This window comes from Cygnus atratus, chromosome 4 (assembly GCF_013377495.2).
Source record: "Cygnus atratus isolate AKBS03 ecotype Queensland, Australia chromosome 4, CAtr_DNAZoo_HiC_assembly, whole genome shotgun sequence".
NCBI lineage: Eukaryota > Metazoa > Chordata > Aves > Anseriformes > Anatidae > Cygnus > Cygnus atratus.
Genome location: NC_066365.1, coordinates 73,584,355 through 73,598,782, shown reverse-complemented (window position 1 = coordinate 73,598,782; position 14,428 = coordinate 73,584,355). Strand labels below are relative to the sequence as shown.

Below are 14,428 nucleotides of genomic sequence, written 5' to 3'. Positions count from 1 at the left end.
ATCTGAGAAAATAGCCCTTTCTGATCCCTTTGTACTGAAGCTCTTATGTATATGAACAAAAACAAAAGCCTATATTGTGTGTTGTTGAAAGGGATTATCAAACAGAATATCCTGAATTAGAAGGGACCCACCAGGATCATCGAGCCCAACTCCTGGCTCCCCGCAAGACCACCCAAAAATCAGACCATGTGTCTGAGAGCGTTGTCCAAATGCTTCTTGAACTCCATCAGGCTCAGTGCTGTGACCACTGCCCTGGGCAGCCTGTCCCAGTGACTGACCACCCTCTGGGTGCAGAACCTTTCCCTAACACCCAGCCTGACCCTCCCCTGTCCCAGCTCCATGCCGTTCCCTCGGGTCCTGTCGCTGTCCCCAGAGAGCAGAGCTCAGCGCCTGCCCTTCTGCTCCCCTTGTGAGGGAGCTGCAGGCCGCCATGAGGCCTCCCCTCGGCCTGCTCTGCTTTGGGCCGAACAAACCGAGGGACCTTGCGCACAGTGCTCGAGGTGAGGCCACACCAACACAAAGTAGAGCAGGAATGATGAATGAAAAACAAGAAATAATGAAAACTATTTTCTCCAAATTGTGCTTGTCAGCTGTTAAATACAAACTAGTGCCCTCTTAATCACTCTGCTACCTCTTGTTTTTGATCTGGGGCTGATTTTCACATGTACTCTGCATAAAAGTTTTGATGTAGATGTAGTTATCCTTTAAAAGGACAGCAGTATTTTAGCCATAGTATACAACTAATTACAACCAATTTGTGTCGCCTTTTGGTTGCTGTTGTTGTTGGTGGTGGTGGTATTTTTTTCTGTTCTTATAGGGTTTTCCGCTTTCTTCTCCTCAGTCCTTGCAATTTTTAAAAAGTTATGAGGAAAAAAAAAAAGCAGGAAAAAAAATAAGATTTTTTTTTCCTTGTTGTTGAAATAGCCTATAGTTATGCAGCTAGGTACTAGTTAGTTGCAAGAATCCCCTCTGTTCTCTTAGAATCATCATAATCATAATTTCCTAACTGATGCTTTGATCATAACTTTTCTGTTAAAATGGCCTCCTTTTTCCTCTAGCTTTCAAGGCTAAGCAATGGGTATGCAGTGTGACATGCCTGCAAGACATACGTAAAAGTGAGCCATGTTCTGCATTGTTTAAAAAAAAATTCCTAACTGTGGTGCATCCCTTAACACTCCCAGAAGTCCTCATCTCCAAGATCATGTCTGCATCATACATACCTTAAATTGGGAGTGTCATACGTACCTTAAATAGGGAGTGTCAACTGAATATGCTTAGAATATATAGAATAAGCATCTCCTGAGATTTCTTGAATCTCCAGAAAATTCTTCCAGAAACATTAAATGCAGTACAAATAGTGGAGTACAGCGTAGGTTCACAAGTTGAGTCTTTACACTTCACTCCTACATAAACGATCATTAGTAAAATAAAGTTTTCATTCCAGTGCTTGCTTCTGCATGATAAAGGAAAAAAAAAAAAAAAAAAAAGACTGTTCATAATATACTAGAGAGGTAATATGCATCATGGCACTACTTTAAGATGAGATACTTCCTACCCATTTCACACTTTAGAAATAATTACTTAACACAGTGCAGCCCATTTTATTCACAGTAACTTTTTCTCAGTAATTTACTTAGTAGTTTTGAAGTGAAAAGCATCATGCAGTGTGGAAAACCACAGAGCTTCTCCTGCCGGGCTTTAGTTTATTTTCTAAAATTTCTTTAGGCATTTGATCATCATGGAATTGACTCACCCTTAACACTAATTGCCATACTAAAGAAAATTTCACTAAAATATCATCTATTAGAAACAGAGTTAGACTGTGAAACTGAGCTAAAGCCTAGTTCCCAATGACTGGATTCAGTTGCTTTCTTCTTGGTGTACATCATAAGCATTTGTAACATGCAGAATCACTGTAATTGTTCTTGTTTTCTCAAAATCATAGATTTTAAAGAAAATGTTTATTCAACTATAATGTTGTAAGAAATGCCAATGGAATTATAAGGTATTTCACAAAGAATAGAGAAATAAATAGGGAGTGTGGAATGCTTTGCTGTATTACAAATGAAATTGCAAAGCTGAAATAGGAAATGATTAAAATACTACTATTTAAAATAGTTGATATCCTTATACATTAAAAAGAGGTTTAATTTTGAACATCACAGCTATTTAGGAGATAAAGAAGAAAAAAAAAAAACAGTGGTAAAGGTGAGTTGTCACTTCTATCACTTGCAATTAGTTCCTAAATGCATCTGTCATTAAGAGGTCCTCTAATCAGCTGTAGATGTCTGTAGATAACTTTTGAGCTACCACATTTGCAAGCCTTGGTGCAAGTCATGCACTGTTCCCCGGTAAAAAACCTCCTGCAATGAATAACTCCAGATCAGTAGCTCACCTCAAAAACCATTGCTAATTGATAATGCAGGCAGATCCATGACAATTTACAAATTTAAATTCTACAGACTTTCAACCCTTTTGAAAATGTACACATCTGTCTCATTGGATGGATTTTCAAAGGCATCTAAATAACTTAGAAAGGTATGAATAACTTTGGGGCTGGTAACCTAAATCCGAGTATATTTTAATGTTCTTTGGACAGCTAGTTTCCCTTTGGCACCTTTGAAGGTTCATTCAGTTTCATTTATGAACATCAGAATGGAGGTGATGCCAGTTAGCATCTATTTCGACGTTATTTCAGGTCTTACACTAGAACCACAGGTTTCAGTCTGCTGCAATTTCATTTAACGTTCTTTAAAATTTTTTACACTTCATTTCCTACAAGAAGACTTTGTGGCAACCTACCAAAGGAACTATCTTGCTTTTAACCCCCTCTGTGATATTTTGGGTAGCTGTTCCATAAAATGAAGATGTATCAAGCAATTTTTAAAAATAAGATTAACTTTATCTTTTTAATTATTATTATTTTCAGATGCTAGGCAGGGTGTAAATTCTGCAGTGGTTTTGCATTTTGCATATTCATATGCACTCTACCATTTCCATTAGCTATAAGATGGGCTGCAATGCCACTTAGCTTAGAAGTTTCAATGTCATCATTATCAACACTGCAGAGTGAACTTGTCCTATTGCACATTCTCAGAAATAACTCTTTCTGGAGGCATGAAGACGTGAAGAGCTAGTCATTCAATTACCCTATAGGCCAGGCAGGGATGGTCAAATTAATTACTGTCTCATGAATATAAAAGATAAGGGCCAAATCCAAAGAAAGGCCTCAGAGTCTATGAGCTGGGAATTACAACATGACCATTTTAAGAGTTTTTTAACACACTCACCAGGACCTGGGGTGTATTTTCCAACTGTTGAAAAAACTAAATTTGTTTCTATCCAGAAGATTGGAAGGAGAAGGCTTTTTCTGACACAGGGCTTGTGCTCATGCTTTATCCTGAAGACATGTATGGATAGTTATTATTTTGAAAAGACTAAGTGAGGTTCATGTGTATCCAAATCACATAGTCATCATTTTGCCTCTTATATTTTATTTAATAGTGAAGGATCACTATCAATATCAGGAAATTAGAGGATTAGGCCTGATTCCCTGTTTGGGGGATTCACAAATCCTTTTGCAACTCTGGGCAAGGTGTATATTTTCACCTGTGCTGCTGAAACTAAGATATGTTGGTGCTTGGTGTAGAAGGTTTGGAGGGACTCCCAAGAACCAGAGGCCATTCCGGCATTGCTGAGGACTTAAGACAAAGCTTCAGGGGCAGGTTTGATTTGTTCATTCTTTTGCACCCACCAGTCTTGCATCCCCACCTTTGGTGAAGAGGAGGATTTGTCCCTTCTCTTTCCTGCATCCATTTCATCCATTTAATCTAAGTCACCCATCTGATAATTCCAAAAGTGCAGTTTACATTCAGAGGAAATTTGGAGTAGTTATGAATAGTGAATGTTTCAATCTTTTAATGGAAATAATGTATAAACTCCTGCTGACTTGAGAGGGAGCACAGAGAGGCTTTGTAAATGCACCAGTTATCATTTCAGTAAAAGTCTTTACATTTATGCATTTATTTATTTTTTTCTAAGAACAAAACAAGTGCTGAGAAAAAAGCTGAAATCTAAAAGGAGAAGTAAGGACTCTAACAACTTGAGAGATTTAAAACATTATTTTATAACTAACTAGTTTGTAGTAGCATTTACAAAAGTGTTGTTCGGTGTTTTTTTGTTGTTTTTTTCTTTTTTTTCTTTTTCTGTAAAAAGAAAGTTTAAGAAAGAGTGTTGATGAAAATGTTACAGGGTTATTTTCAGCAGTCTTTTGCTTCAGATATCCCACATGGACATTTTGTTATTTTGTGCTGGCTTTTACACTAATGCCCTGTAATTGTGTTTCACTTCCTCTGATTAAACTGACAAGTAATTTGAATGGATATCACTTAGCACATTGATCTGAGGAGGTGACAGGAACAAACCACAGTTTTGCACTATAAAAATAGAAGGAGCTGGTCCATTGCTCTTACTTTCTTTTGAATGTCTCTGTTTGGAGTTTAAACAGATCCCATTTATCTATTTATTTATATCGTATGTTTTATTTCATCACCAGTGTCTGATGCTTGTGGTGTCCTAGAAAGGAACATGTGGGCACAAAGAAGCCAGTACTCAAGTTGACCAAATAATTGCTGTAATGAGAACTGAGTTATTTTCTTTCCCAGGCTTTCCTCTATCTCCATTCATTCAAAACAGTAGCTAAAGTTACAGTATGTGTCCAATTAAAACTCCTGCTCACTGTTTCCTTGCAGGTGAGGTGCTGGAGGTGTGCCAGGTGAAAAGCCTTGCTGCCAGACACACAAGCCACTGCCATCAGATGTCTGACACATGCAATAACGTGGTATTGTGCAGGCTGCATGGTACCCTGCCAAGCAGGGTGTCAGAGCAGGAAAGAAGCAGTGGTTACACTGGCTGCAAGAAACATTAGCACAAATCATTTCAAATATTGTTTTGGTGGAGACTGTCATTGAAAGCATTCAGAACTGGTTGGCAGATAAAGAGGAAAAAAAGCTGAGTGGTCTGAAAGGAATTCAATGATAAGGGAAAAGAAAGTAGTAATGAATTCAAAAAAAAAGCATTTAATTCTCTTATAAGTACAAATATTGAGTTTTTTCTCACTTAGCATTGACTTTCAGCTGCATACATTGATGAACACACTTTTGGTAGGATATAATCAAGACCTCATTTCCTTGTGGATCACCCAAGGAATGCAAGCATGATGCAATTATGAAGAAGGAAATGCAGACATGATATCAAATACACATCTATTAGATAGTGACAGACACAACCAAGTAGATGAAATCCTATATTTCTGTGATAATTGAAGCTCAAAGAGTGGTAAGTAAAGTCAGGACAATTCTATGCCTCATACAGACACGTCAGATTTGGGGGTTTTGAACTCTAAGGCTATGTAATACCTAGTTATATGCCATTAGCAAAAGGTATGGATCTAAATATAAAAACATAGTTGAAACTTCAGTATGTTCATTAAAAAAATGATTCATTAAAAAAAATGATGTTCATTTAGAAAAAAAAAGGCAACATTTCTGAACACCTCTAAACTCTTTGACGTATTTCCAACAGTCACTTAATTTCTCAGAGATGTCTAAAATGTTTCTCTGCTGAAAAAATGCATCTGTGCACACTACATAAGCCAATATTATGGTAAAATATTGTCATCAAATGAAAATTTTTCTTTTAATGCTCAAAGAAACAAAAAAGTTTTTGTGAACTGGAGAAATTAAATTATGTGGTTGTCAGCATAAGAGGGAGACCTGGAAAATACTACCAAATTTTCAAGGAATGCTTAGATGTCTCAGGAAGTCCTACATTTAATTCAGTGAATAACACTCGTCCCTGTGATTCACAATATATCCTTTAATTTAAAACAAGCTAGGAAGGGAGTGCTTTCTACTGAATGAGACATAAAACTGAGACCAGTGGTGATAACAAACATAAATATCACTTCTATTAAGAATGCTAACAAGTATTTCCACTAATCCGTAACAGAAATGTAACAAAGATTTTTTCAGTAAATTTTCTGAGTTTAGATGCATGTAGTATTGTTCATTACATGTTGTAAGATATCCTGAAGATTTCTACTGCTTATCTTTTCTTAGTTGTCGTGTATTACTTAAATTTTTTAACAGATAAATTTTTAATGGAAAATAAGGTAGAAAACTTTGTTAATAGTTGTGGTGGTGGTGGTGGGTTTTTTTTTCATGACTTACTGACATTAACTAGGATGCTTATAATAACAGACTTTTCTCAGAGCTTGTAAAGTTGGTAAATTTTGTCACATATTTACATATTTCTTCGTTATGAACTTCCATATCTGAAGGGAAAGAAAAAATGTGTACTACCACCTTCTCCTCCAGTTATTTTAGATTAAGAGAAGCCATCCAGAAGTAATTTAAAAGCAGATTGCAATTTACAGCTGGAAAGCAGTTGGTAGTTAAATGAGGAGTTTGTAGTGGACCCTTTGCAAGTGGATGTCTGTGAAGAAATTAGAATAATTTGGAATTCTGGAGTAAACAGTTCTGACCTTCTAAATGGAAGCATCTGCAAGATTACATTTTAACTGATGGCTGGGGAGATTCTCAGCTGGTGTAAATTAGTGTGACTTCATTGGAGCTGATCGTTTTATAACAGTTTACACCAACCAAATTTCTGTCCTCAGAAATTCTATTTTTCTATATGCATTTATCTGTAACGGCATCAATTTGTGTACAGACATCTTCTGAATGGAAATATGCAGTTTATTCTATGTCCTCTGAGTAAGCATTGCGAAGGAAAAGATGCTCTTTAACTAAAAGAAATGTGCTGCAGATCAGTATTCTGATGCATAATGTTATAAAGTCAACTCCCTCCCAAACAGGAAGGAGTGAGAGGAAGTTCTCAGGGACATTAGGACAGAAACCTGGATCAGATTTTCTAATTTCACATTTTCTGGAGAAATCAGCCACAGGTGCTCTTTGAAAGGAACCAGATCATGTTTATATGCCTGCCATCTTTGGCTGGGCTATTAGGGGGAAGAGGGTTAGTGTCTGTGTGGTGGTGAGTGGTGCTGTGGGGCAGGTGATACTGTAGCCCCTTAGAGCACTTTTAATACAACTGGAGAAGACAGAGGGATGGTTTTGGTTACCTCTGTTTTAAACTTAGAGTTCAAAATTCCTGTTTAACTTCCACAGCTTTTTTTTCCCTGCCCCAAAGGAAGAAAAATCAGTATTTTTTTTTAATGCACCTGAAATCAATGTGATTTGTATGTGCCTTATAATTTAGAAATATCCCACTGGTTGCCTTTTCTGCATTTTTTGGGTACCACAGTATGCTATAAAATCCTCTTTTGGCTAGTAGCTAGAAGAAAAGGGACTGTATGCTCACCACAGTTATCTTGGAAACTCTAGTTCAGAAATGCCCAGAAATAGAAAAATATTCAATGTATATCTGAAAATGAAAAAGAAGCCTTGCTGCCTTCACTCTTAAGAATTGCAAAGGTTGCATTTTAGGCAAACTCTGGTATCATTATAAATATAAATTCTTTAAGCAGTTCTTTTTTAAGGAAGCCTAATTTCCGGTATATGGTTACGGGTAAATACCAATTAATGATAACAGCTGTTACTTGAAAACTAGTATGATCAAGCCCTAATCCTAACTGGTCTTTTAAATCAAACTGCTGTCATTGATAATCTTTCTAAAAATCCTTGGCTATTGCTGTAAAGCAAGAAATAGTTACAACGGTGAATGGTACAAAACAAAAAAAGCAATAGCCACAAAGCAAACAAATTAAAAGAACACAAGTTCTCCCTCTTGTGAGAGGATAAGAGAGCAAACCACACACGGCTGATATTAACCACACCACTTAATTCAGCAGCTCCTCCCTCAAGGGCATTCGGCTGTCGTGGTGATGTGGACTACATTAAAATGTGGATAAAATAGAGAGTCTTCTTCACCCTTTTCCGTAGTCAGTTCTCATTATTTCTTTAGTTTGTTGCATGTTCACTTCTAATTGTGTGCAAATCTAGGTAAAACTTGTTTGGGTCCGGGCCAAGGACAAGATTTGCGCACCTGAGATACCGCGATGGTACCCAGCTCATGGTTCATTTATGTTCTGTTGCCTTTATTTACTGCCTGGGACTGCAAGGATGCAGCTTGCCCGGTTTTCTGCATAGTTGTGATTATTTATGCTACGCTGGAACCAATTACACTCACAGTGATCTAGTCACAATTTTACAAGGTAATTAAAAACTGCTGAAAGCAATTGTTTCATTTAGGAAGAACTTCTTGTCCGTAACTTACATTTATGAGCAGGTTATTTAATGAATGACATTCTAGAACTGAGTAGTACTATGGAAGTGCCCTGAAGAAAGAGTGTAATTCAGTTTTTTATTGCAGACTGGCAAGATAATATACATACTGGGATCTTTTTGTCTTGTCCTTTCTCTGTGGTGTCCAAACCTTTCTCCTTTGTGACTGCTGCTGCATAAACAATAGTCAAAAGACCTGAGTTGAAGGATTTCTAAGCAACCTTTTCTGCCCTCATTTATGCAGAATTCTCCTTTTTTTCCTCAAGGAAAAAAAAATGATTAAGAAGAAAAGGAAACAAACAAAATCATTCCATGTGAGGTGATTCTTTAGCAAAAATTGAATATAGAAAGCAGATGAGTGCAGAAGGTACAATCTTGTTACTTCAAATAAATTCTAAAGAGAAAAAAACATCATTTACAGGTATAAACATAAAGAATGGATGAAATTACTGAGCCGAGCAGAACAGTAATTGTCATTCACACCATGTTCCTAAGAGCTTTACGCACCTTACCAATGTGAAATATATATATATATATATTCTAAGATGTCTTGTTCAGCTCATCCATAGGGGGACCACACAACTTTTCTAAAATATGTTTTCCTGACCCATCTCCCTAGCTAATAGCTAAGGTTTTCAGCTTCCAGTGAAATTTAGCCTCTACTCAATTCTACTAGGATATATGGGTTAGCCTTTTCCTGACCTGGAATTAGTCTTCTTAACCTGTCAGAAGGAGACTATGTGTTGGTGTGTTTAAACCCAGCTTTCTGCTTAAAAGCACTGAGGCAGCTTACGTCTGATGTTCAAAATGCTTTTCCTCTTAGTAGTAAGCTTCTCTTCATCACTTTTAAAAGGGCTATTGAACATGAGCATAGTTTTTAAAGAGTGATGTTGTTCAACATTTAAAATAAAATATTAGGACAGATATACTTTTGAGCAGCAGTTTACACCTTAATAAAACATTGTGATATTGAAGTTTTGAATAAACTGTAAATAATGGAACCATCTACCTAGGGGATGATGAAAATATAAGAGTATATCAAGGTTTGGTAGCTTTTGGATCAATAGGTAATCTTTCCAGCTGTCTCCTAGAGGCTAAATTGCTCGATAAATGGCAATGAGGGTGTCTTGGATATGCAACATGCAATATGTTAGGAGACCGAGTTCTCCCAGGTGTTTGGGCTTACATCTAAAGCAGCAGAGAAGACAGGGGAATGTGTGAAAACAGTAGTCCTAAAACTTCTTACACCACTTTAGGCTTCTATTATTAATAATATTTGTGATAAATAGAAACACTGAGCTTCTAGACTAGGCACTTTAAAGGAATAATTTCTTTGGTAACTCTCTCTAATGTATCTTACTTGGTAGTCATGCACATTGTTTTTGTATCTGTGATATTACATTGTAGGCTTGGAATCGCTGCACTTTTTGTGTATTTGGTAGTACTCCATCCCCATCTTTAATAGGTTACTATTGCCAGCCATGTTCATCTGTCATTGATTGTAAAAACAAAAATCATAATGTGCTCAAAGTAATGGGTTTGCATCTCACATGAGCGCGTGCATCGTGTGATGATGCAGACTTTGCATGTAAACATATTTATTACCATAATATTTACTCCTTCTTTATAATAGTAATGGTAGCAGCAATCTTATCTGGTTCACGTGCTGAAATGACAGCCTTATAATTTCCCTTTTGGGGCTATTTGGAATTAGTCAAAGCTGACAACACAGTTCCAGTCTAAAACATCCTCTTCCAAGGTTGTCTGCGTGTCATCCAAAATGCACTATGGCTCTAGGCTGGTTGGCCTCACTGTCTGTGTCTTGATTCTGTGATACTCTCTAGGTCTGGAAAACAGCATCCGTTTAAGTACCTCGTGCTGATCAAAAGAGTTCTGTAATGAGCAAGTCTTGGGAAGTAAATGGCCTTAATAGTTGTGAAAATATTTTGGGAGATTTTTATTTTATTCCAACAGTGTAAACTGTGAAAAGCTTACGAAAGGAAGAAAATGAGGGAGGTAAAAAAGTTCTTTTTCAAAACAAAAACTGTGCTATATCCTAAGAGAGATCTTTCTAGCAGATGCTGAAAATTCTTTCTGTAATTAAGGTGGTTTTTTTAATTATTATTAATATTTTGTTATTTCCATTTCTAACTTAATGGAATTGGAGTTCCTTATCTAAATAAGCACTCGCCATAATACTATGAAGTTTTAACTGTAGGGCTTTTTAATCTTTGTTTAATATAAGGAAAATAATGAATTTACTCTATATTTGTTTTATTGTTCAAGAAATATATTCGACAGTGGTTGTGACTGTAGGCATTTACTAAAGCAAAATGACAATAACTAGATTTCTCCAGGTACTGGAGAAAGTTGGAGATGTTCGAAATGTTGAAAATGGGGAAAAATTATTCAGCATCTTAAGGCTAGCTTAAAATGCTTGAAAAATATATTCAGGGGGATGAATCTTATATTGTCTGATCTGGGAAAGGGACTGCGGGAGAACTGCAATGCAATGTCCATTTGTGTCCTGGCACAGCCCCTGGTCAGAAGCCCATGGAAGTCAGGTCCTCCTGAGAAACTGGACACGAATCAAGCAGGCAGGGAAAAACTGTAAGGATGGGAGTGACACGGATTGAAAGACTCATTTGAAAACCTCTCAAGTAGAAACAGTATCTGAATACTGCTAATGGTCACTAGATATCAGGGACTTTTATTAATATATGCTCCTATAACAAAGTTATTATTTCATCATGAAGAGAGGTAATTCTGTCCACAGGAACTCTGAATACTGATGTTTTGGCATTCCAAGGATTCTAGGCATTTCTCTTCATTCTCCTTTTAACCCAATGCCAGGAGCAGTTTTTACATCCTTTTTATCCCATTTCCAAAGTATCTTTCTTCCCTTCGCAGAAAAAGATTAATAGAGAAATGCTATAAGGCTCAATACCAAGCTTTATGTGTTTTTTTCAGAAACACAGGAAACTGCTCAGTTCCTTTCTATCCCTTCTAGGAATGGAGGCCAAAAATTTATCAGAGAGCAACATTAATATAACAGTATTTAAGGACTTAGATAAATAAACTTTAATAAACTTATATTTTCAGCACAGAGCAGATGGTGTTTGACAGACCCGCCTGAAGCTATGTAACATCACATGCCATGCTATTTATTTTACAATAATGTGATTTACTAAACAAATTTTTCCTCCTTTGAAATTGTACTGTGAAGAAGGGCTTTTCTACCCAAATTTAAAGGCAGCAGCCATTTCTTAAGTAACAGGTGAAGAACACTTAAAATTCCTGGATAGGGAAAAACTGTCCTCTTATATGTTAACAAAATATTGCCATGGAGAGAGCTAAACTGGATCTCTGTCCACACGGTTTGGTGGCCTGTTTTCCAGTACAGCTTGGTTCATGCCGTTTAGCCTTTCAGACAGCGTGTAGGCATGATTCGGGCAATTGCACAGAGCAAGGACATTTTCAGTGAGCAATATAGATGAGGCTTTTCTCTGTTTTGAAGGGAGAAGGGGCTGGCCAGATGAATATTGCCAGTTTGTGTTGTGTGGCCTACGGGTCACAGAAGGGCTCCCAGTTGTCTTGTGTATCTCAGTAGGATGTACCTTAAGGGCCACTGTTTATTTAATTTAAAACTAGAGTAAAAAGTTACAAGATAAATTTGAAACAAGGTTCAGGAGAGGTGTTAGGTGTAGACTACCATGGGCCTACCCTCACGGGTTAGTCCATGTGAATTGGTAGAAAGAGCAGTATGAAATACCCAAGTTAGGAGCATAAATCCCAAACTTTTAGGTCAATCAGAAAAATTCTGCTTTCCTCCAGTGACCGTTTAGGGAACGTCGGGAGCCGTTGCTCCTAAACTGTGCAGTTTATCAGGTGCCTAATTTATTCTGTGTCACTGTATCCCCTAGCTGACTACCTTGCAAGAAGTCCCAAGCTCCTTTTCAGGACAGTTTTATGACCCCTTAAATTAGTGCCAAGCATTAAGTGCTTGATTTCACATGTCAGTGGTGAATGCAGGATACGTCTGTCCCGCACGAGATCACTGAAGAAGAATTGCTAACTTGTTTGAGAGCTGTAAAATACCATCCCAATGTAGCCTTAAATGGTATGGTGTTTGCTTTTTCATTATTCCCATTGCGTTAATACTCACTGCAGTTTGCACCATTTTTCAAATTATTCTTGGATTTCTTAAAAGAAGAAAAAAAAAAAAGGAAGAAGGATATCATTACCACAGCAAAAAATATATATTAAAGCATTTTGTGTGGCTACATATCCTTCAAAGTCAATGGTACAAATCTTAAACAATGAGAAGGAATAGAAGAATTTAAATGATACTGAAGGAATTTAATTATTTGAGTAGGAAAATAATGCATCCCAAAACACTGATGTCACCAAGGACACTTGGTGCAGCTAGTAGATAGCACACAGATAGAGTAATTGACAATTTTCTTGGAATGTATCTTTGTAGTCTAATAGACCAGCAACCTGGCTGAGACCAGCTCATCTTGCAGTCCCTGTTGTACCGTTGCAGAAGTTAGGAGAGGCTTCCTACACGAAACTTATCTGCCCACGTGTGCCTCATTTTTACTGTGAAATTCAGCTTTAAAAACTATACATTGTGAGCACTTCTGACAGTTGCCATCTTGGATAAAATATCTGGGGTTGAATTCAGGACATCTGAAACTAAAAGCATGTTCCACGATGGCTTAGGCTATGGAGCCATAGTTCTTTAGCCGGGGACCAGCAGAACTCAAAGGATGAACACAAGAAAAGTGGGATAAAAATATCAGCAGGTTACACAGATGCCTCCTCTTGTATGATAGCAAATGCTCTCCCTGTCTGTTTTCTACTGTTCGCGTGATTAGCTCCAGAATTTGTAATGGGTTCGTTTTAGAAACCTACGAGGTAAATTTATATTTTGTATGAAATTCTGGTGGCATTTGATATTGTTATGTTTGAATTTCTAAATGAAACAAGGAGACGGGTTTTACAGATTTCTAAATGATCATAAAGGCATTGGCCCCGTATCATAATTAGAATTACAGACAATAATAGAAAGCAGGCGTTCCCTCAAATGAATGCTTAAAGCAGAAGACTGGAGCACAGGCCACTTGCCAATGTGGCCATGGAGAGCTGATAACACAGAGCTTTACATTTGAGCGATCATTATTGAAAGGGTATGTTTAAACCCCATCCCACCCCAAAAGTGACTTCTCAATAGGTCCCAGAAACATATGCTATTAGGCTCAGTTGGAAATAGAAAATCGCTCTTAATCACATGCAAGGAACAATTCTAAATAGGAGAATTTGAAAACAGCATTCGGAATGAAAGAGTCCAGCCAGAAAGAATGGAAGATCATTTTGATTCTTGATGAAAAGCTATCAGAGTTCAATGTGGTAAGGGATGTGAAAAATCTTTAGAGAGGCAGTCTTCACTTAAAAGAGAGGTAATGCAGCTGACAAAGTCACTTAATGCTTTTTGCACCATGGAACCTAAAAGAATGTATTTTTTTTCAGTGGTTATGAGCCACAGAAAGCTCCCTCTCCCACCCTCCCCCTCCCCCTTTTTAATCTTTGTGAGGATTTTTGCTTTGAGACTTCCTGCAGGAAAGTGTTTTAAGTGGAAGTCTTCTTTATACTGCACCTAATGTCTGCCAATATGATTCCTGTTACAGGCATAAGGACCATTTTCCTTCTGTCCTCAAGCTGTGTTGCTGCTTATTATCATGTTTAACATTCCCAGTGCCTGGCAGGATAGAGATTAGAAGCTCTTAATATTCGCTTTATAGTGAAAGGTCTTGCCAGATTTTTGGAGCATGGGCTATAATATATGCACATAATTTATTGTTGGAAAAGTTCTGAACTCTCCAGTGAGTCACCTTAATCTTTCTTCTTATCATTTTAGGTTTGTTTTAAAAAAATCTGCCATGCTCCCCCCTACACACACACACGCATAAACATATTTAAAATATTGCATTGGAAATAACAACTTGATGGAAGCAAACAAAAAGACATGCATAGATTTCCTTTGACAAATTTGAACTGTTTAAAGATAAAAAAAAATATTTGTGGACTGCTTTTCTCTAACTCCAATATTTCATTCTTAA

At 37.1% G+C, this 14,428-nt stretch overlaps 1 protein-coding gene across 3 annotated transcripts in view; it reads left to right on the top strand.

Moving 5' to 3' along the window:
- CTNNA2 (catenin alpha 2) overlaps positions 1–14,428 on the top strand; it is a 476,528-nt gene that overhangs the window by 345,969 nt on the left and 116,131 nt on the right. The window lies entirely within an intron of this gene.